Source organism: Mobula hypostoma, chromosome 1, assembly GCF_963921235.1.
Source record: "Mobula hypostoma chromosome 1, sMobHyp1.1, whole genome shotgun sequence".
Classification (NCBI taxonomy): Eukaryota; Metazoa; Chordata; class Chondrichthyes; order Myliobatiformes; family Myliobatidae; genus Mobula; species Mobula hypostoma.
In genome coordinates, this window is record NC_086097.1 from 82,644,568 (window position 1) to 82,668,779 (window position 24,212).

General features: G+C 40.4%; 1 protein-coding gene across 3 annotated transcripts in view; it reads left to right on the forward strand.

Annotated features, from left to right (window-relative positions):
• Positions 1-24,212, forward strand: part of LOC134348431 (spectrin beta chain, non-erythrocytic 1-like) — a 334,104-nt gene that overhangs the window by 23,336 nt on the left and 286,556 nt on the right. For 2 of the 3 annotated variants that reach the window (XM_063051803.1, XM_063051832.1), the window contains exon 1: positions 1,505-1,658. The exons of the other annotated variant lie outside the window; for it this stretch is intronic. The gene's annotated coding sequence lies outside the window, so the exon portion shown is untranslated. Of the gene's footprint in view, positions 1-1,504; positions 1,659-24,212 lie in introns of those variants that run through there. 3 annotated transcript variants of the gene reach the window in all.

Genomic DNA, 24,212 nt, shown 5'->3' on the forward strand with positions numbered 1-24,212 from the left:
TGGCCATCTCCCCTTCCACTCTCTGACCAGATGCACAGCTTCAAGCTGAAGTGTCAACAGATCCTAACACACCACTCACCCCTAACCCCCCCCCCCCCCGGTAGATGCCGCTCAGCCAGCTGAATTTCTACAATAGATTATTGCCCAGATTCCAACATCTTAGTTCTTACAAGTGTTCTCCAAGGGCAGTTAGGAATGAACAAAATGTTGGGCTAGCCATGATTGTCAAGGTCCAGTGATTGAATAGATGGAGAATCTGCAGGGACATGATGATTATATTTTTTGCTGTTCTTTGTCTTTGCTGGATATAGGAATGAAAATATTGTGGAAAATAGAGTGTGTGTATTTTCTGTGTTTTTAAATGAAGAGACATGATTATGAAGTACATTGCCAGTTTGGCAAACCAGGCGTCAAATCTGCATTTCACATGGATGTCATCAATTCTGCCCAATTTCTGTTTTCTGCAATCAGCACTGAAATTGTGCACACAATTAGCTCGTAAACAAGACTGAAGGCTCTTCTGCACTTGGATTGCTGAAATGATCACAAAAAGGAACGTAATTTCTTTCCCACATTTTTAGAAGTAACAAGTGGCAACCCACAATTGTTTCACTGTACAATTAAAAAATCACTGCTATTTATTTTAACCTTTTTGGCTGTGTTACATTTCAGCTTGTCAACTAGTGTAAGGACAGCACACAAGATGCTGTAGGATAGGAACTCAGTCAGTCAGGCAACATCTGTGGAGGAAATAAACAGTCACATCACAAAATGTCGTCTGTTTATTCTCCTCCATAAATGCTGCATGATTTCCTGAACTCCTCCAGTGTTTTGTATTTTGCTCAAGATTTCCAGCACCTACAGAATCTCTTGTGTTTATGAAGGGGTGTAAGAAAGTTTTATTCCTTGAAATTTTTTTTATTTGTCTGTCAGCTGAGCAAAGTAAATTTGTTTTTTTTTGCTGAGTGCGCTTTAGTGGCTAGATAAAAGTAACAATTGCAACATGAAAAATGGGAATTGATTCTCTGACAGAAAGGCATGATTTTGCTTTTCTTTCTATTTAAAATGAGACTTTTTCCTCAAAGGAACAAACACACAAGAACGTTTTGTTTTCTTTGAGATGGGTGGCACTCTCTCCTATCAGAAATGTAACTCCAAAAAATAGTTTTAAAAATGGGAGAGAGGGAGCAGTTTCTGTTGTATAATTCTGAACTTCGTGCATAAGAGTACAATTTACAGTAATTTAAATATGTTTCTCAATCTTGATTTTGCTGGCATGGTAAACCCAAGACTTAAAGCCAGGTCTTTATGCCCAAGATCCTTAAGTTCCTCCTATCCCAGTTAAATATCAATAAATTATTTTGCTTTTCATATTGCAACTCCTTTCTCTCGAGTCAGAACAGAAATTGCCAACGGTCACTTCTTCAGTCTTCTTATCATCATGCAATTGTGGACCTCCCATCTTATCAAGAAGGACAGCTTTCTGTAATGACATCGACAGAAGTGGTGAATTTCTCTCCATGTCCATCTCGGAATTACTTTTTGGTGACTGGCTGATGCAATTGCCACAATTTTAGCTATTGCACTCAGAAGGAAATGATACAAACATTTACCAGTTCTAACTTGGATAACGGACATTGTTCCCAGCTTACCTTAATGTAAGTAATAAACACATTATTTTCAAAATTATACCATGGATCATTGGCATTAGATTGGCATTACAGCATTTATTTTAAACAGTGGCCGGTGGAATTTAAAAAATGATTCACATGCCACTTATTCAAAGGCATGATGCTAGAAGTGTGGCAGTTTAATTTGCTTGGTATGCGTTTACACAATATTGTGAAGTAGGTCCTGAGTAGAAAGATTTGTGAGTAATGATCTTGCATAGTAATGTTTATCTGAGCAAAGTGGTGCCATTTATCTTTTCAGGTTGTAAATAAAGGTTTAATGAAATTGTTCATGCTCATATGATATAGTAAATCACTTGGGGAGTATGTTTCCTGTTGTTTATTTGCTGAAGGGTTGAAGGCAGTGACATCTGCAATCCATACCTGAAAATTGATTGTTCTTGCTGTCACTGTGCAATTAAGTCATCACTGCTTATTTGTTTTGACTGATTTAAGTGCATTGCATTTCAACCTGTCAAGCACTTGCTAATTGTTTCAGGGTCCTGTGGAATAATTAAAAATAAAGTATCGCTGATCTGGTTCAGGGTAATAACTTTATCAGTTTCTAAAATGAAGTGTTAAAAGTGGTTCAAAATTAAGGAAGTGTATAGAAGAACCTTAGCCAAACAAATAAATATTTCAAAAAGTAAAACCAATGAAAATAACTGAAAATTATGCCCATCATTTAAAGTTCTAAGCAAATTGTATATGTCAACATATACAACCCTGAGATTCATTTTCTTGTGGGCATACTCAATAGACCTATAGAGTAAGTATAACAGAATCAATGAAAGACCACCCATCTAGAGTGTTCAACTAGTGTGCAAAAGACAACAAACTGTGCAAATGCAAAAAGAAGACCGCCGTTGATTTGGTCTACAAGAGTGGTGTCATCCGCAAACTTGAGTATGGCATTGGAGCTGCACTTAGCCACACAGTCCAAAGTGTAAAGTGCGTAGAGTTGGGGGCTAAACACACAGCCCTGTGGTGCACCTGTGCTGATGGAGATTGTGGAGGAGATGTTGTTGCCAATGTGAATTGACCAGGGTCTTCGAGTGAGTAAATTGAGGATCTAAATGCACAAAGAGGTATTGAGGCCAAGGTCTTGGAGCTTATTGGTTAGATTTGAAGGGATGGTGGTATTGAATGTTGAGCTGTAGCCAATAAATAGCATTCTGATGTATGCTGAGGGGTTGAAGGCAGTGACACCTGAAATCCAAATGTGAATCTAGCTAAAGCAAACACGAGGAAATCTGCAGATGCTGGAAATTCAAGCAACACACACAAAGGGGTCATGTCAAGTGACTATCCAACTCGCAACACACACAAAATGCTGGTGAACGCAGCAGGCCAGGCAGCATCTATAGGAAGAGGTACAGTCGATGTTTCGGGCCGAGACCCTTCATCAGGACTAACTGAAAGAAGAGATAGTAAAAGATTTGTAAGTGGGGGGGGGGAGGGTAGGGAGAGATCCAAAATGATAGGAGAAGACAGGAGGCGGGGGGGATAGAGCTAAGAGCTGGAAAGTTGATTGGCAAAATGGAATCTAGCTAAAATTGTTTGAGGATTGAGTGAAGAGCCAATAAAATGACATCTGCCATGGACCTGTTGTTCTTCTCAGGCAGGAGTTGATATGTTTCATCACCAACTTCCCAAAAACTTCATCACTGTGGATATAAGTGCTACTGGATGATAGTTGAGGCACATTACCATGTTCTTCTTGGGCACTGGTATTTTTTTTTAAAGAGCAAAAGAACTAAAAACATAAAAGGAAACAAAGAGCACCTTTGCAGCAATATCCAAAATTTTTAAACAAGAGCAACAATTAAAAGTCATGGATAACACTTTCTCTGCTGGCAGAAATGGGTAATTGCTCATCAATTATCTTATAAATTCTGTTTTCAGTTAATTTTACATAACTTTGGAGTCTCACATTAAACCACCACCATCATCATCATTATGTGCTGTGTCATATGACGTGAGTGATTGTGATCTTTCCATGACCATGATTATTCTTGGCAAATTTTTCTATAGAAGTGGTTTGCCATTATTACCTTCTGGGTAGTGTCCTTACAAAGCGGGTGACTTCATCCATCAGAGATTGTCTGCCTAGTGTCAGTGGTCATATAACTAGGATTTGGGATATGCACCAGCTGCTCAGACAACCATCTACCTCCTGTTCCCATGGCTTCACGTGACTCTCATCAGGCTGGGAGGGGGGCTGAGCAGGTACTACACCTTGCATAAGGGTGACCTGCAGGTTAGTGGAGAGAAGGAGCACCTTACACCTCCTTTGGTAGAGACATACAATATCCCCACCCTGACACACACATATCTTCTTGGGGGTATTTAAAATAATAATATTAATTCCAAAGCGCAGAACATTTGATTTTGGACAGTTAACGATATTGGCAAGTCTTAAATAAATGATGTCCTAACTTTATACAAACTCTGAGCTGAAGTCAGAGATCTGCAGACAAAAGAAGTCCTTATCTAATTCATAACAAGGCTGTTGCTGCATACAAAGGGAAGTGATTAATGGATTTTATATCAGGGGAGGTATCATCACACACAAGTTTGGGGACCAATTTTGTCCTCTCATTGAGATAATTCACATTTTCTAAATGTGAAATATTTGCAAATGGATGATTATTGGAAGAATTAAGACTCATTGATGCAATTGACTAGCTAAATTATGAATAAAGAATAAAATTAGGGAATGTAATGTGGTCGATATTTTAACTAAGCATAACACCAGAAAAGAAAGAAATGGAATTAAATATGGTTAGTGGAGAAAATATATTTAGTTTAATAGGTATCCAGATTTTCAAGCTGGCTCTTCCAGATTTGGTGATACCAAATATTAAACATTATGTATGCTTATTGTTGCTATACTGAAGAAAACTGCCAGTTATGATTCAGTGGATATTGTATATTTTTAGGTATATTTCTGTTTTGTGATCTGTAATCAGTTCAAGGTTTTGTAGCAGCATTTCTAAATTTAAAACAGTCTTGTTACCACTGTAAGTCTGGAATTGCAGGAGATTTTAAAATATCCATTGGGATTTTAAAAATGTTTAGTCAGGAATTAATAATTGGAAACAACGTAGGCATATAAAGGTCATAGAAGACACAGGAGTGACTGTGAGACTGAGAAGTACCAGGAATAATTTAACAAGGTTAAGGTTTTGGTCTTGCTTCACCGATAGTAATTTTTTATAAGTTAGATAGTTGTGAATTCATGTTCCATTCTGAAGACCTGGAAGTATAATCTTGGCTGGCCAAGTTACTACCGAGGGAGTGGTGCATGATCAGAGGACCTGGCTATAAAATCATGAGATATAGGAGCAGAATTAAGTCATTTGGCTCATCAAGTCTGCTCCACAATTTTATCAGGGTTGATCCAATTTTCGTCTCTGCTCCAGTCTCCTGCCTTCTCCCCATATCTCTTCATGCCCTGACCAATCAAGAATCTATCAGCAACTGCCTTAAATATACATAAAGGCTTGGCCACCACAGCTGCAGGATGCAAAGAAGGCCACATATTCACCACTCTTTGCCTAAAGAAATTCTTCCTCATCTCCATTCTAAAAGTACACCTCTCTATTCTGAGGCTGTCTCTTCTGGTTTTAGATCCCCCCAAAATAGGAGCCATCATCTTCACATCCACTCTATCAAGGCCTTTCACCATTCAATAGCTTTCAATAAGGTCACTCCTCATTCTTCTGAACTCCAGTGAATACACGGCTACAGCCATGAAATGCTCTTCATATGACGAGGCATTCAATCTGGAATCATTTTCGTGAACCACCTTTGAACCCTCTCCAGTTTCTGCACATCCTTTCTTAGATAAGGGACCCAAAACTTTTCACAGTAATTCTCAACATTACACCCTTGCTTTTATATTCTAGTCCTCTTGAAATGAATGCTAATATTGCATTTGTCTTCCTCACCACAGACTCAATCTGCAAATTAACCTTTAGGGAGTCCTGCACAAGGATTCCCAAGCCCCTTTGCCCCTCAGGTTTTGTATTTTCCCTCCATTTAGTAAAATAGTCAATACTTCCCTTTCTTCTATCAAAGTTCATGACCATAGACTTCCTAACACTGTGTTCCATCTGCCGTTTCTTTGACAGTTCTCCCAATCTGTCTAAGTCCTTCTGTAGCCTCTCTACTTCCTCAAAACTACCTGCCCCTCCACCGATCTTCATATCATCTGCAAACTTTGCAACAAGCCTACCAATTTCATCATCCAAAGCATTAACATATAACATAAAAAGAACTGGTCACAACACAGCCAGCTGTGGAATACCACTAGTCACCAGCAGCCAACTAGAAAAGGCTCCCTTTCTTCCCGCTCTTTGCCTCCTGCCAATCAGCCACTGCTTTATCCATGCTAGAATCTTTCCCGTAATCAACATGAACACCAATTTCAAAGGGCAGTAGAATTCTTTCCAGTCTCTAACTAAAATTTGTTTCCTAACCAATATCATCAGAATAGTTTGTTTCATAATATATCATTGCTGTTTGTGTATCGTTGCTGGGTTTAATTTTTCTTGCTACATTTTTGTAGATAATGAAACACTTGTGAAAGGGAATGGAAGGGACAGTAGCAGGATACTTTGGAAAAATGCTCAAAGAAATATGAAGCTGAAATTGAGCAGAGCACAATGAGAACATCTCTTGAGTTCAGAATGAAAGTGATATCATTCAAAAAGTACAAAATACTTCCAGGAACCTGACAGCATAGATGCAAAATTGATGATTTGTGATGTTTCAAACCAAGGATTGTAGTCTCAAAATAAGACAATGGCCATTCGGAACCTAGATGAGAAGAGAGTGGTGAATGTTTGGAACTCTCTACCTGTGAAGGCTATGGAAGGTGAGAAGCATGGGGAGGCTCAGTTAATGTGTACATCTAAGACAAAGACATCTAATCAATTTTTAGTTCAGGAATGAGACACTGATGTTTCACGCATAATCTTTAATAAGATTATGTGTTATTCCTGTCTCTGTTTACTTAAGTTCTTGTGTTAAGGAAAGACAAGGTTCAGCATGGTGAATAGGAGGTAGATAACTGATCATACAGTACTGAATCATTGAGGCAGATGGACAAAGGAAGAGTGTGATATGGTCATCAATAGGAGCCAATTCAGTTACTTTGCAAAGTTAGAAAAGTAAAATTTCTCTTTGCGAAGAAGGTATTTTAGTATAGAGAAACTGGAATCCAAGGTTGTATTGAATGTGGCCAGCTTCCACTAAACATGCTTACTTAAATTACCTTGGCAATGTATCTTCCTTTTCCCTATAGATTTGGGAGTTAGAAAGAAGGACCTCACAGGTAGTAATCTCTGGATTGGTGTGTGTGCCATGCACCAATGAGGGTAAGAATAGGATGCCATGGCAGAAGAGTTGGGGTGCAAGGGGTGGGGTTTCAGATTTGTGGATCATTGAGATTTCTTTTGGGAAAAGTATGACCTGTGTAAAAAGGAAGATTACGGCTGAAGCTCGAGGGACCAATGTTCATGCAGGTAGCTTTGCTTGAGCTGTTGAGGAGGATTTAAACTAGGTTGGTAGGAATTTGGAATCAGAATGTTAGGTCAGATGATGGAGCAGTTGATGTAAAGGGAGCATAATGCGTGCAGAGAGATGGTGAGGAAGGATAGGCAGTGAATTGGGCATAAATACAATCAGCTGGATGGGTTGAAACATACAGAATCTACTTAAAGATGAGAAGTATTAAGAATGAGTGTGATGAACTGAGAGCATAGATCTGTACAGATGAGGAAATAGCTGGGAGCCCCTTCACTCATTTGGGACACTGTGCTACTTAATTGGGACAGGACACTGTAGCTGAACAGTTTGTAAATAGCGCCTGTCATGTGCGCTTGTGTGGCTGTTAGACACAACACTGTGCTTAGAGCAAACAGTTTTTAAATAGCATCAGTTTCATTTGTTTGTGTTCAAAAGCAGTGATTTTTTGTTACTGATAGTGAGAAATAAACAGTAAGACAATTCAGAACTGGTTTGTTCACTATGGTTTCAAGCATTCAGTCTTGGAGATGCCAGAAACAGCCGGGAGTGAAAATGAAATCATTTCACTACTTCAATGTTATGAACTATGAAAAATGTGAAGGTATGGACAATCATCCTGAATGTTAGAATGGAAGTGAAGGTTTGGAACAAGGACATGGCAGTGTACAATGAATGAGTTCCTCCAACCATAACTATTAGGAAACAATACACAGTTTTTGTACTGTAGTAGTATTGGTAGTGTTCTAATTTGTTTCTGTATTGTATTTAAATACACAATTTATTACTCAGTTAAATGGTAAAATGTAAAAGCTTCAGAGAGGTTGAAGAGTAGATTTACCAGGATTGGAGAACATGTCCTATGGGGAAAGGGCAAGCAAGCTAGGATTTTTTTTCTTTGCACAGATGGAGGATGAGAGGCAACTTGATAGAGCTATATAAGATTATGAGAGGCATAAATGGAGTAGACAGCCAGCGTCCTTTTCCCACGAAGACAATACCTAATTCAAGGTGAGTGGAGGAAAGTGTTTTTTTTCACAGAGTGGTGGGTGCCTGGAATGCACTGCCCAGTGTGGTGGTAGAGTTGATATGATAAGAGCATTTACAACACACTTGGATACATGCATGGATGAAAGAAAAATGGAGGACGATGGGCTATGTAGGAGGGAAGAGTTAGATTGATCATGGAGTAGATTTGTATAGTTCTGCACAACATTGTGGGTCATAGGGTCCGAACTGTGCTGTACAGTTCTATGTCCTAATAATGGTGATATAAGAAGGCAGCTGGCCACCAGCTGAACAATCATTGATAGACAGTGAAGTGATCTCTCCATCCCCTTTGGATGTGGGGATTGTTGACAAAGTCAGAATTTATCTTCCATTCCAGTCTGCTTGACTACCAGCCATGCTGCTTCACAATTCAGTGAAGTGTCAAACACAGTGCTGCAAGTATGAATGGTGAGTTACAGGACATAACGAAATTGGATTTCACTAACAGTTCATGATGGTGTTGCTAATACTTATTCCTTATTTACTTCCATTGTTATTTGATCAACTGAGTTAATAGTCCCAGCTGACACAAGCCAATTGAACTTGTGTCTCTAACTCAGTAGTCCCAAGTCTGAATACTAATCTGGTCATCACTGAAGTCAATTTAAATGGTGAAAAGTAAAATTAGTTTTGTTTTACTGAAAATGGTACATGTTCTCATAAAGACCTTATGAATGGCAGGTGAGGTACATAATCAGTTAATCTGTTTTGTTTTGGAGAACTTTCGGTTACACACTGAGTATCCACTCCTAATATTGGAACATTATTAGAATGGACATTCTTTCAGCTAGAAACAGAAAATAGCAGCAGGGAACAGAAAAATGAGATGTCTACATCTTTGCAGAGTTATTCTACTAGTCAGTAATTGAACACAGGCTAATTATAAAGGACCTGAGAGAAGTGGAAGAACAATCATTCAGGATTCTGTTGCTTAAGCTTCCTCGTAAGGGACTTGTATTGTTGGTGCAGGTGGTTAATCAGTGTATGGTGCTTGGATCAAAAGGCAAAGCAAAACAGAAATAGCTTGCTGCCTTTGTTTCATTGAAATAAAGAATAGGGGAAGCCTACAACAATGGAGTACGCGGTTTCAATTGTGTTTAAACCACAAAGGTTTGCAAATAGCACACTTAGGGGTGTATCACCATCTGTAACGAGTAATTAATATAAATTTTACTCTTTGAAAGAACTCTTGTATAGAGTAACAAATTGTTTTCAATGATTCACATTCTCGGGACAAGTGACACATTTTATACTTACCATGGTGTCATTGCATGGTCACATTAAGTCTATCTGAGGCCAGATGGCACTAACTTTTTAAGCTTTGAACTTTCCTTGACTGGTGAACATTTCTTTCCTTCTAGTGATGAATAATAATAATGCAAATGCTTAGATGTAGCCCAATGTCACCTTTGCAATCTTGTTTGAAATTTGCATCCTTCACTCAATAAAAGTATTTTTCCACTGTCCACACTGGGATTAAGTCAATGTGAAGGTGTTGTGCACATTTTCATGGTGGTGTTGTGGAGCCACTTAGCTTCTAGTGTTTTGTCAAGTGTATTGTTGACAAAAAGGTTGGAAAAAGAATATTCACTGAGAATCAGGAAGTGTTCAGTTCCATTCTTAATTCCTCATGTAATGTAGTAGCTCATGTCTGTATACAGCAAGAATTAGACACAGAATTGGAATAAGATATAACAAGTAACCATTGGTGCCACTCAGCTGACATGTTATGATCATGTTAACCCAAAATGAGTCAAAGCTCATTACAGTGTCATTTAAAGTCATTACCGTAGCAAACAGTTGGTTTTACTGCAAGTAAAACCAATTTTGTTCAGTCAACAGACCACATAATGAGCAGAAGATAGATACTGCTACTATTCATAGTAAAAGCTGGATAGTTTCTGCTTGGAAATATAGTGAGGAAAGGATAGTTTGTACACATAAGTTGCTCATAACCCTTTTGACTTGGGGTCTATACTGAGTTATTCTTGGCTGGTGAGCAGTGGTTTAAGAATCTCAGGGGGAGGAGGGGAAAATATTAATCAAGTTTCCCACTTCTGTAGGTTCAGATATGAAGATCAGATACACTGTAAATGTTAGGTGCTCCCATAGGTCTATATATTAGTGTTAGGAATCCTTCATGAAAGTAATGAAGAAGCTGGATGAAAGAAAAAGAACACGAGGAATTCTGCAGATGCTGGAAATTCAAGCAACACACATCAAAGTTGCTGGTGAACGCAGCAGCCCAGGCAGTATCTCTAGGAAGAGGTACAGTTGACGTTTCGGGCTGAGACTATTCATCAGGACTAACTGAAGGAAGAGCTAGTAAGAGATTTGAAAGGGGGAGGGGGAGATCCAAAATGATAGGAGAAGACAGGAGGGGGAGGGATGGAGCCAAGAGCTGGACAGGTGATTGGCAAAAGGAATATGAGAGGATCATGGGACAGGAGGCCCAGGGAGAAGGAAAAGGGGGGGGGGAACCCAGAGGATGGGCAAGGGGTATAGTCAGAGGGACAGAGGGAGAAAAAGGAGAGAGAGAAAGAATGTGTGTATATAAATAAATAACAGATGGGGTACGAGGGGGAGGTGGGGCATTAGCGGAAGTTAGAGAAGTCAGTGTTCATGCCATCAGGTTGGAGGCTACCCAGACGGAATATAAGGTGTTGTTCCTCCACCCTGAGTGTGGCTTCATCTTTACAGTAGAGGAGGCCGTGGATAGACATATCAGAATGGGTACAGTAGAGGAGGCTGTGTTTAGACATATCAGAATGGGTTACAGTAGAGGAGGCCGTGGATAGACATATCAGAATGGGTTACAGTAGAGGAGGCCACCTCCCCCTCGTACTCCATCCGTTATTTACTTATATACACACATTCTTTCTCTCTCTCTCCTTTTTCTCCCTCTGTCCCTCTGACTATACCCCTTGCCCATCCTCTGGGTTTTTTTCCCCCCTCCCCCTTTTCCTTCTCCCTGGGCCTCCTGTCCCATGATCCTCTCATATCCCTTTTGCCTATCACCTGTCCAGCTCTCGGCTCTATCCCTCCCCCTCCTGTCTTCTCCTATCATTTTGGATCTCCCCCTCCCCCTCCAGCTTTCGAATCCCTTACTCACTCTTCCTTCAGTTAGTCCTGATGAAGGGTCTCGGCCTGAAACGTCGACTGCACCTCTTCCTAGAGATGCTGCCTGGCCTGCTGCGTTCACCAGCAACTTTGATATGTGTTGCTTGAAAGAAAAAGAAGTCTGTTTGCGGTATGTAAATTTTTGAGGTATTTTACATGGTTGTTTTCTGAAAAAGAACCCAGAAGTAAACCACCTTCATTCCGAATTACATCTATCTAAGTTATGAATGAGTTTTATTTGTAGCTGAACTGTGCTTGTTTAAATCTGGTTTATTGCGGGTTAGCTATCATTATTGAAAAGGAATTGGACTTTGAATAATTTGTTAATAATTTGATATAATTTAAAATTTTATACCTGATTGATTTTTATAAATGACTTGGATGACGAAGTGGAGGGGAGGATTATTCAGTTCGCTGATGACATGAAGGTTGGGTGTCATAGGTCATCACAGGATGTAAACGTGGTTGGAGAGTGGCAGATGGCGTTCAATCCAGAAATGCATGAGGTCATATACTTTGGAAGATCGAACGTGAAGGTGGAGTGCAAGGTCAATTGCAGTGCGAAGGAACAGATGCATCTTGGAGTTCAAGTCCACAGATCTCTCTAAGTTGCTGCAAAAGTTGTTGGGGTCGTTAAGTAGGCATAAGGTGTGCTGGCCTTCTTTTGTCAGCAGACTGAGTTCAGGAGCTGCGAGGTTATGTTGCAGCTGTCTAAAATTCTGGTTTGACCACACGTAGTGTGTTGTTGTTCAGTCATTTAGTCAAGTCCAACTCTTTGTGACCTCATGGACCATAGGGTCCATAGAGTTTTCATGACAAGGTATGGAAGTAGATTGCCAGGCCTTTCTTCCATGGAGATACCGCTGTTGCCCAGTTTGGGACCTGACTGGGTATGAATTCAGGACCATCTGACTTGAAGTCCAGTGCTGATGCCACTTAGAATACTGTGTTCATTTCAAGTTGCTCCATTATAGGAAGATGAAGAGAGGGTTCAGGAGAGATTTACCAGGAAGCAGTCTGGATTTGAAAATGTGACTTATGAGGAACGATTGTGCAAGTTAGAGCTTCACTCTTTGTAGTGATGGAAGATGAGAGGTGACTTGATAGACCTGAGAGGCACAGATAGAGTGGACAGCCAGCATCTTTTTTCCCACCTTTTTCTGTCCCTAGTGGCTGATATTAGAGGAAAGTGAGTGGAGGAAAGTTTAGGGGAGGTGTCAGACATTTCTTATACAGAGAGTCGTAAATGCCTGGAATGCACTTAAGAGACATTTAAGTGATGAGGCACATGGACCTAAGAAAAATGGAGAGTTATGGGCTGTTTAAGGAAGGGTATGATTAACAGTGGTGCATTAATATAGGTCAGCACAATATCATGGGCAGAAGGGCCCACATTGTGATTTACTCTTCTATGTTCTATCCGATAATAATACTCCAACACCAATTCTAAAAAATAGCCAAATGCTACTGATAGACCAGAAGAGTGGGAATTTTAGATACATCCAGCAGTGAGAGAGTAAAAAGCTGATTATGAGAGAAAACTGGCTTATTGTATTGAAACAAACAACAGGAAATCTACTGCTATATAGAAAAGAAGGGGATAAACTGGTTAAATCTGAGACCTTTGGAAGGTGAGATGGGAGAATTAATAGCAGGAAATGAGTAAATAAGTTAAAGCAATAGTTCAACTGAGCTAAAAATGTTGCTGATTTTCATCTGTACTCACTGTCTGAGGCTTCTTATTTAAGTGCTCAACAATAATCAGCCAGCACTGATGGATTCCAGTTGCCTTGATACAGTTTCTCCATGATCACAATGTCCTGGTGAAACCTTTCACCATGTTCGTCACTGACAGCGCCAAGATTTGCAGGGCAGAAGTCTAAATGGGAATGCAGAAAATGAATCTTTAGTGACATGTTGCACTTCATGGTCTTGTATGTGTGAAGCATGTTGTCAACCTGCTGTACATAGTTTGGTGCTCTGAAGTTAACAAGAAAATTTTGAACAACATCCTTGAATGCCTTCCATGCAATTTTGTCTGGTCCCACTTGAAGATCTTTTAAAAGCCTATTATTAATTATCTGTTTAATTTGTGGACTAACAAAGATCCTTAATCTTGGCACCAGTTATTCTGGGAATCATCTGTCTCAAATATTAAGATCCTTCATGAAAATTCATAGCCTTTCTAAAACCTGTCTTACCATGCAGGATCCACCCTGCCTAAGCCTGTCCAGGCAGATCCGGACAAGATAGAAAACTTTTCAGCTTACATTGTGGGCAACATTTTAATTGACTTGAATTATGAATTGAATTAACAAATATATGCCATTTAGAAAAATAGTGTAAGAGAAGGAAATTTCAGGGTGATTTTCATGATCAGCTGCCAAGATCCGTAAGATACACCCAAAAGCTATCAAGAAGCAAAATCTTTGTTGTCCAGTCTTTCACAGAGATAATGCATGAGCTGGTTTTAAACAGCAGGGTAGTTGTCCACAGTCAGTAAGTGCAAAATGTAATTGAATAGTAGTTATTGTGTTCCTTTCCAACATCTGATTTTCTGATTTAAGTGTGAATTTGGAAATGAAGTACAATGTGCAGCTACTACTGCATTGTACATTTAAAGCTCCCAAATGAAGACTAACTACTGTTGGGAGCTTTAAAAGCAAAGGCTGAAGAATTTAAAACTATTTATCTGATGGACATAAATTCTTTGGGACACCCTGAGGTTGTGCAAGGTGCTGCATAAATCAAATTATTGCCTCCTTCAATATTTTTTCTTTACTCCATATAACACCCAGAGACTTGGATGGCTCAGGGGCAGGAATGGTTATTTAGAGTGCCAGCTTTAGATGTCTCAGCAAGGATAAGGAGGGAGGCAAAGAGGTGGGGGCGTGGCACTGTTGATCAGAGATAATATCACGGCTGCAGAAAAGGAGGAAGTTATGGAGGGATTGTCTACGGAGTCTCTGTGGGTGGAAATTAGAAACAGGAAAGGGTCAATAAATCTACTGGGTGTTTTTTATAGACCACTCAATAGTAACAGGGACATCGAGGAGCAGATAGGGAGACAGATTCTGGGAAGGTGTAATAATAACAGGGTTGTCATGGTTGGAGATTTTAATTTTCCAAATATTGATTGGCATCTCCCTAGAGCAAGGGGTTTAGAAGAGGTGCAGTTTGTTAGGTGTGTTCAGGAAAGTTTCCTGACACAATATGTAGATAAGCCTACAAGAGAAGAGGCTGTACTTGATCTGGTATTTAGAAGTGAACCTGGTCAGGTGTCAGGTCTCTGTGGGAGAGAATTTTGGAGATAGTGGTCACAATTCTATCTCCTTTACCATAGCATTGGAGAGGGATAGGAACAGACAAGTTAGGAAAACATTTAATTGGAGTAAGGGGAAATATGAAGCTATCAGCCAGGAACTTGGAAGCATAAATTTGGAATAGATGTTCTCAGGGAAATTTACAGCAGAAATGTGGCAAATGTTCAGCGTATAATTGGGTGGTGTTCTGCATAGGTACGTTCCAGTGAGACAGGAAAAGGATGGTAGGGTACAGGAACTATAGTGTAAAAAGGCTGTTGAAAATTCTAGTCAAGAAGAAAAGAAAATCATACGAAAGGTTCAAAAAACTAGGTAATGATAGAGATCTAGAAGATTATAAGGCTATCAGGAAGGAGCTTAAGAATGAAATTAGGAGAGCCAGAAGGGGCCATGAGAAGGCCTTGGCGAATGGGATTAAAGAAAACCCCAAGGCACTCTACAAGTATGTGGAGAGCAAGAGGATAAGACGTGAGAGAATTGGACCAATCAAGTGGAGAAGTGTATATGGAACCGAAGGAGATAGCAGAGGTACTTAATGAATACATTGCTTCAGTGTTCACTACAGAAAAGGATCTCAGCATTTATAGGAATGACTGACAGTGGATTGACAAGCTTGAGCATATAGACATTAAGAAAGAGGATGTGCTGGAGCTTTTGGAAAGCATCAAGTTGGATAAGTCTCCTGGACTGGACAAGATGTATCCCAGGCTACTGTGGGAGGTGAGGGAAGAGATTGCTGAGCCTCTGGCAATGATCTTTGCATCATCAGTGGGGAGAGGGGAGGTTCCGGAGGACTGGAGGGTTGCAGATGTTGTTCCCTTATTCAAGAAAGGGAGTAGAAATAGCCCAGGAAATTATAGACTAGTGAGTCTTATTTCAGTAGTTGGTAAGTTAATGGAGAAAATCCTAACAGGCAGGATTTATGAACATTTGGAGAGGGATAATATGATTATGAATAGTCAGCATGGCTTTGTCAAAGGCAGATTGCGCCTTACGAGCCCGATTGAATTTTTTTGAGGATGTGACCAAACAGGTTGAAGAAGGTAGAGCAGTAGATGTAGTGTATATGGATTTCAGCAAGGCATTTGATAAGGTACCCCATGCCAGGCTTATTGAGAAAGTAAGGAGCCAAGGAATCCAAGGGGACACTGCTTTGTGGATCCAGAACTGGCGTGCCCACAGAAGGCAAAGAGTGGTTGTAGAGAGGTCATATTCTGCATGGAGATCAGTCACCAGTGGTGTGCCTCAGGGATCTGTTCTGGGACCCCTACTCTTTGTGATTTTTATTAATGATCTGGATGAAGAAGTGGAGGAATGGGTTAGTAAATTTGCTGATGACACAAAAGTTGGGGGTGTTGTGGATAATGTGGAGGGCTGTCAGAGGTTACAGCAGGACATTGATAAGGATGCAAAACTGGGCTGAGAAGTGGCAGATGGAGTTCAACCCAGTTAAGTGTGAGGTGGTTCATTTTGGTAGGTCAAATATGATGGCAGAATGTAGTATTAATGGTAAGACTCTTGACAGTGTGGAGGATCAGAGGGATTTTGGGGTCTGAGACCATAGGACACTCAAAGCTGCTGCGCAGGTTGACTCTGTGGTTAAGAAGGCATACAGTGCATTGGTCTTCATCAACCGTGGGATTGAGTTTAAGAGCCGAGAGGTAATGTTGCAGCTATATAGGACCCTGGTCAGACCCCACTTGGAGTACTGTGCTCAGTTCTGGTCACCTCACTGCAGGAAGGATGTGGAAACTACAGAAAGGGTGGAGAGGAGATTTACAAGGATGTTGCCTGGATTGGGGAGCATGCCCTATGAGAATAGGTTGAGTGAACTCAGCCTTTTCTCCTTGGAGTGACAGAGGATGAGAGGTGACCTGATAGAGGTGTACAACGTAATGAGAGGCATTGATCATGTGGATAGTCAGAGGCTTTTTCCCAGGGCTGAAATGGCTAACACAAGAGGACACAGTTTTAACGTGCTTGGAAGTAGGTACAGAGGAGATGTCAGGGGTAAGTTTTTACGCAGAGAGTGGTGAGTGTGTGGAATGGGCTTCTGGTGATGGTGGTGGAGGCAGATACGATAGAATCTTTTAAGAGACTCCTGGATATGTACATGGAGCTTAAAAAAATAGAGGGCTATGGGTAACCCTAGGTAATTTCTAAAGTAAGTACATGTTTGACACAACGTTGTGTGCTGAAGGTCCTGTATTGTGCTGTAGTTTTTCTATATTTCTATGTTTCGAACACGAACAAAATAACAGTTTTATTTATCAAGCAATTTAGTTGTTATGATTTTTCATGACAGCTCTGAATCCATTTCACGTTTGTCCCAAACTCAAATTAAATCTTCAAGAGTAGATTTAAGTGATCATTTGTTAAACAGAAAAATAACATTGTGTGGAAAAAACAATTTACGCAAATATTATTTTGTACAAATTGCGTTAAGAAATGTTCTATCTGTCAGAGCAACATTATTTAGTACTTTTATGTTGCTGACAAATAAGTCTAAAATTGTGTAACAAAAATTATCTTTGAGATAATTGCTGCTGAAGTTTCTGCTAAGAACAGAATTTCTTTTTGTCATTGAAATATGTTAAAATGAAGAAAATTAATTTATAACAATGGTTGAGTCTTTTCATTCTTTAGAGGAAACTTTTGTCGAAACATACTGATTCTGGCCCTGCACCTACTGGGTCTGTGACGTAATTCATTCACAAACTGTCTGAGTGATCTGAATTTGTGAACATTAGTAGACTTAAAGAGCAATTTCACTTTAAGTTATTTAAAAAGAAATAATACCAGGACTGAGCTGAAAACAGCCATTGTTCCATTAATGGTGGTTTGGTGTGAAGCAAACTGATGGCATCTTCGTTTGCTTATCCTGGTTTTGTTTCATACATTTTCAGACTGCTGATTTCCTCCAAGGTGAAAGGGATTAAAATTAGGCATACTGAACTGAATTGAGTGGTAAACTGTTACAAATTGGGACTGCTGGCTGTCAACAGTGGCAGCTTTTTTTCATCTCGGATTTCTGGGAGTGCTCAATTGAATATGGAAGTTCAAAGTGAGCAAGTGAACTCTCAGAACGTAGAACTTTTAAACGTGGGTCCACGAACAGTGGTAGAACCCACAGATGTTCAATACCCTGAGACGGCATGGTGGTACAGACACGACAGCTGCTCTCTCACAGCTGCAGTAATCTGGTTATAACATTGACCTCCAGTGCTGTCCTTGTAGAATTTGCATGTTTTCCATGTGACCACATTGGTTTCCTCCAATTTTTTCAAATATCACTTGGACATGCAGACTGGTGGATTAATTGGCCACTGCATATTGCCCCTCATCTGTAGGTGAGTGGTAGAATCCCAAGGGACGTGATGGGAATATGGGGAGGATAAAATGGCATTAGTATAGCTGCGATGTAAATGGGTTCTGATAGTTAGCATGACTTGATGGGCCAAAGGGCAAGTTTTCCTGCTCTATATTTCAATGTTCTTTGTATTGAGGAGCCAAGTTACCTGTAAAATGTCTTAGGAGCTGATGTACTCTGTGCTGTCATGTAAACAACAGAGTAATTCCTTGATATTCCTTAAAATATGCACTTTTTTTAAAAAAGGCATGATATTTGTGAAAGCAATCCATTGATGGCCCTTGTATTGTGGTAGGTGAAGAGATGAACCTATCACTAGTTAATAGGCAGTTAGCACAGAGCACCCCCGTCTCCATTCTCATCAATAATAGGAATATTGTTTTGGATACTGTTGTGGGGAAAGTCCTCCCAGGGGAATGCCACAGAGACCAGGTTACTGGCACTGAGCATGGGTCTGTAGGGTAGAAGGGAAAGAGGGAGAATGGGAGTGGTCGTGGTAGGGGACTCAGTAGTCAAAGCAATAGATAGGAGATTCTGTGGATGTGAACGGGACACCTAGATGGTATGTTGACTCCCAGGTCCCAGGGTCAGGGATGTCACTGATTGCATCCACGGCATTTTGGAGGGGGAGTGAGAGCAGCCAGATGTCTTGGTACATACTTGTACCAATGACGTAGGAAGAAAAAGCAAAGAGGTCTTGAAGAGAGAATTTAGAGTCTAGGAAGAAATCTGAGAAGCAGGACCTCCAGAGTAGAAACTTTTGGGTTGCTACCTGTGCCACGTGCATGTGAGGGTAAAAACAGGATGATTTGGCAGATAAATGCGTGGCTGAGAAGCTGGTGCATGGGACAGGTCTTCAGGTTCTTGGATTATTGGGATCTCTTCTGGGGGAGGTATGATCTGTTCAAAAGTGATGGGTTGCACCTGAACCCGAGGGGAACCAATATTTTTATGGACAGGATTGTTCAAGCTGTTGGGGAGGGGGTTTAAACTAATTTGGCAGGAGGATGGGAACCGGAGTGAAGATACTCAGTATAGGACGGATGGTAAAAAAGCAAGGATGGTATGGAGTCAGGCTGTCAGGAAGGGGAGGCAGATGATGGGACAAAATAGTAGCCAGCAGGGTGAGTACCAGTGCATTAGGGATGCAGAATCAAAAAGGAGAGCAAATACAGTACTTAGTGTGTTATATGCATGGAGTATAAGAAATAAGGTTAATGCTCTTGTTGCACTTTTACAGATTGTTGGGTATAATGTTGTGGCTATCACTGAATCATGGCTGGAGGATGGTTGTAGTCAGGAGCTGACTGTCCATGGTTAAACATTTAATCAGGGGATAGGAAGGCAGGCAGATGGGGTACACGGCTCTGCTGGTAAAGTATGGCATCAAATGAGTGAAAAGTTGTGACATGGGATCAGAAGGTGTTGAATCCTTGTGGGTTAAGAAACTGCAAGGATAAAAGTACATTGTTAGCCGTTATACAGGCCTCTCAACAGTAACTGGAATACGGATGACAGATTACAATGGGGAATAGAAAATGCATGTCAAAAGGGCAATGTTATGATGTTCATGGGAGATTTGACATGCAGGTAGATTGGAATAGGATCCTCGACTTCCTAACCCGGAAAGCCATAATCTGTGCAGATTGGTGATAATATCGCCTCCTTGCTGACAATCAACACTGTGCACCACAGGGGTGTGTGCTTAGCCCACTGCTCTACTCTCTCTATACCCATGACTGTGTGGGTAAGCATAGCTCAAATACCATCTATAAATTTGCTGATGATACAACCATTGTTGGTAGAATCTCAGATGGTGATGAGAGGGCGTACAGGAGTGAGATATGCCAACTAGTGGAGTGCTGTCACAACAGTCTTGCAACGTCAGTAAGGTGAAAGAGCTGATTGTGGACTTCCAAGAGGGTAAGATGAAGGAACACATACCAATCCTCAAAGAGGGATCAGAAGTGGAGAGAGTGAACAGTTTCAAGTTCCTGGGTGTCAAGATCTCTGAGGATCTAACCTGGTCCCAACATATCAATGCAGTTATAAACTAGGCAAGACAGTGACTATGCTTCATTATGAGTTTGAAGAGATTTGGTATGGCAACAAATACACTCAAAAACTTCTATAGATGTAGCGCGGAGAGCATTCTGACAGGCTGCATCACTGTCTGGTATGGGGGGGGGCGGGGGGCTACTGCACAGGACCGAAAGGAGCTGCAGAGGGTCCTAAATTTAGTCGGCTCCATCTTGGGTACGAGCCTACAAAGTACCCAGGACATCTTCAAGGAGCGGTGTCTCAGAAAGGTAGCGTCCATTATTAATGCCTTCCAGCACCCAGGACATGCCCTTTTCTCACTGTTACCATCAGGTAAGAGATACAGAAGCCTGAAGGCACACACTCAGTGATTCAGGAACAGCTTCTTCCCCTCTGCCATCCAATCCCTAAATGGACATTAAACCCATGAACACTACCTCACTTTATTAATATATATTATTTCTGTTTTTTGTACAATTTTTAATCTATTCAATATATGTATAGTGCAATTGATTAACAATTATTATTATTCTTTTATTTATTACTTTTTCTTCTATATTATGTATTGCATTGAACTGCTACTGCTAAGTTAACAAAATTCACGACACATGCCAATGATAATAAACCTGATTCTGATTCTGAAAAATCAGGTTGGTAATGGATCTCAAGAGAGTGAATCTGTTGAATGCCTACGAGATGGCATTTTAGAGCAGATTGTCGTTGAGCCTATTAGGGGATGAGCCATATTGGATTGGGTGTTATGTAATGAACCAGAGGTAATTAGGTTACTTAAGGTAAAGGAACCCTTAGGGGTAGGTGATCACAATATGATTGAGCTCAACTTGAAATTTGATGGGAAGGAAGTAATGTCTGATGTAGCAGTATTTCAGTGGAGTAAAGGAAATTTCAGTGGTATGAGGGAGGAGTTGGCCAGAGTAAATTGGAAAGAAAAGCTGGCAGGGATGACAGCACAACAGCAAAGCCCTGAGCTTCTGGGAAAAATGAGGAAGGTGCAGAGTAGATGTGTTCCAAACACAAAGAAATACTCAAATGCTGCTTTGCTTTTAGTTAGTTGCACGGTGGGTTTTTTTTGGGGGTTTTTTTTTCTTTTTTTCCATTGATATATATAAAATCTAGTATACTATTATGTTATCTTGGTTTCTTATGCTTAAATTACATTGTTTGTAGTATTTTCTTTTTGGTATTGTTATCTTTTGGAATTTTATTATACTTTAACATTGTATTAATGTTTATATGGCTTACCTTTTTTGTATACTTACTCAATAAAAAGATTTAAAAAGAAGAAATACTCAAATGCTAAAATAGTACAACCATGGCTGACAAGGGAAGTCAAAGCTAATGTAAAAGCAAAAGAGAAGGCATACAACAAAGCAAAAATGAGCAGAAAGATAGATTGGGAAGCTTTTATGAATCTACAGAAAGCAACTAAAATAATCATCAGGAGGGAAAAGATGGCATATGAAAGCAAGCTAGCAAAAAACATCAAGGTGGATAGAAAAAGCTTTTTCAAGTATATAAAAAAACAAGAGAGGTGAGAGTGAATATAGGACAGCTAGAAAATAAGGCCGAGAGAAATAATAACTGGGGACAAGGAGATGGCAGATGAACTAAATGAGTATTTTGCACTAGTCTTCACTGTGGAAGACACTAGCAGTGTGCCAAGTGTTGAAGGGTGTGAGGGAAGAGAAGTGACTGCAGTTACTATTACAGGGGGATGATGCTCAAAAAGCTGAAAGACCTAAAGGTGCATAAATCACCCGGACCAGATTAACTTCACCCTAGGGTTTTGAAAACAGTAGCTCTAGAGATTGTGGAGGTATTAAAAATTATTTTTCAAGAATCATTGTACTCTGGCATGGTTCTTGAGGACTGGAAAATTGCAGTTACTCCATTCTTTAAGAAAGAAGGGAGGTAGCATAAAGGAATTTATAGTTCAGTTAGCCTGACTGTGGTTGAGCAGATGTTGGAGTCGACTGTAAAGGATGAGGTTATGGAGTACTTGGTGACCCAGAACAAGATAGGACAAAGTCAGCATGATTTCGTTAAGGAAAAATCTTGCCTGACAATCTTGCCTATTGGAATTCTTTGAGGAGATTACAAGCAGGATAGATAAAGGGGATGCATTGGATGTTGTATATTTAGATTTTCAGAAGGCCTTTGACAAGGAGCCACACATGAGTCTGCTTACCAACCTAAGAGCCCTTGGCATTACCAGAAAGTTCCTGGCATGGGTAGAGCATTGGCTAACTGGTAGGAGGTAGTGAGTGGGAATAAAATGATCCTTTTCTGGTGCTGCCTGTGAATAGCGGTGTTCTGCAAGGGTCGACGTTGGGACCACTTCTTTTTGTGGTGTATATCAATGATTTAGATGATGGAATAGATAGATGGCTTTGTTGCCAAGCTTGCAGATGATATGAAAATTGGTCGAGGGACAGGTAGTGTTGAGGAAACAGGAAGGTTGCAGAAGGGCCTAAACAGATTAGGACAATGGGCAAGAAAGTGGCAAATGAAATACAATGTTGGAAAATGCATGGTCATACACTTTGGTGGAAGAACTAAATGTGCAGACTATTTTCTCAGCAGGGAGAAAATCCAAAAATCTGAGACGCAAAGGAACTTGGGAGTCCTTGTGCAGAACACCCTAAAGGTTAACTTACAGGTTGAGTCGGTGGTGAGGATGGCAAATGTAGTGTTAGCATTCATTTCAAGAGGCCTAGAATACAAGAGCAAGGATGTGATGCTGAGGCTTTATAAGGCTCTAGTGAGGCCTCACCTTGAGTATTGTGTACAGTTTTGGGCTCCTCATCTAAGAAAAGCTGTGCTGGCATTGGAGAGGGTTCAGAGGAGGTTCACAAGGATGATTCTTGCAATGAAAGGGTTATCATTTGAGAAAAGTTTGATGGCTCTGGGTGTGTACTCACTGGAACTAGAATGATGGGGGGGGATCTCATTGAAACCTTTCGAATGTTGAAAGCGCTAGACAGAGTAGAAGTGAAAAGGATGATGAGGGATAGGACAACTGGGCACAGCCTCAGGATAGAGGGGCGTCCTTTTTAAACAGTGGTATGGAGAAATTTCTTTAGCCAGAGGGTGGTGAATTTGTGGAATTTGTTACCACGGCAGCTATGGAGGCCAGGTCATTGGGCATATTTAAGGTGGAGATTGATAGGTTCTTGATTGATCACGGCATCAATAGCTATGGGGAGAAGGCCAGGGAGTGCGGTTGAGGAGGGGAAAAAGGATCAGCCATGACTGAATGGCGGATCAATCTCGATGGGCTAAATGGCCTAATTCTGCTCCTATGTCTTATGGTCTAAGATGAACTTCAGTTCTATAAAGTGCTATGCCAAGGTCCTACTTTGTTGTACCCTTCCATACTTTGAAGTCTTTGGTGGTAAAAGAAATACCACCATTTAAAAAAAATCTAGAACTTTATGTAATTTGTCAATCCTGTCAGGTATTTGTGGTTCATTTCAACATTCACCTCACTTGACCCATTTTAGAATGCTGTGGCCATTTCATTTCCTGTGAATTACAAATATTGAATCCACACAGTATTATGGTAATCCTGCTCTGAAAAAGATTTGGCTCCCCTTGCAAGGCTGGTAATTTTCTGCATGTTTTTTGAATATCCTTGTATACGTCATAACCAGTCATTGAATTCAGAACAATGGAATGTTATCCATGTCTGCAGTAAGAGGAAATCAGAAAGTTCAACAAAAAGAATGGAAGTGTAAACATGGAAAAAAATTTGTCTCATTTCCAGAAGATGTATATAATTTAAATAAAAAAGCATTCTCAAGCCACATAGCTTTACGAGGGATGATTGATAAGTTCGTGTCCTAAGGTAGAAGGAGTCAATTTTAGAAAACCTAGCACATCTATTTTTCAACATAGTCCCCTCCTACATTTACACATTTAGTCCAGCGGCCATGGAGCATACGGATCCCTTCTTTGTAGAAGTCCGCGTCTTGGACCTCCAAGAAGTGGTCCACAGCCGGGGTGATTGATAAGTTTGTGGCCTAAGGTAGACGGAGATGAGTTATACAGCTCTCATTACATGCAAGTGCAGTTCAACTCTTTGAG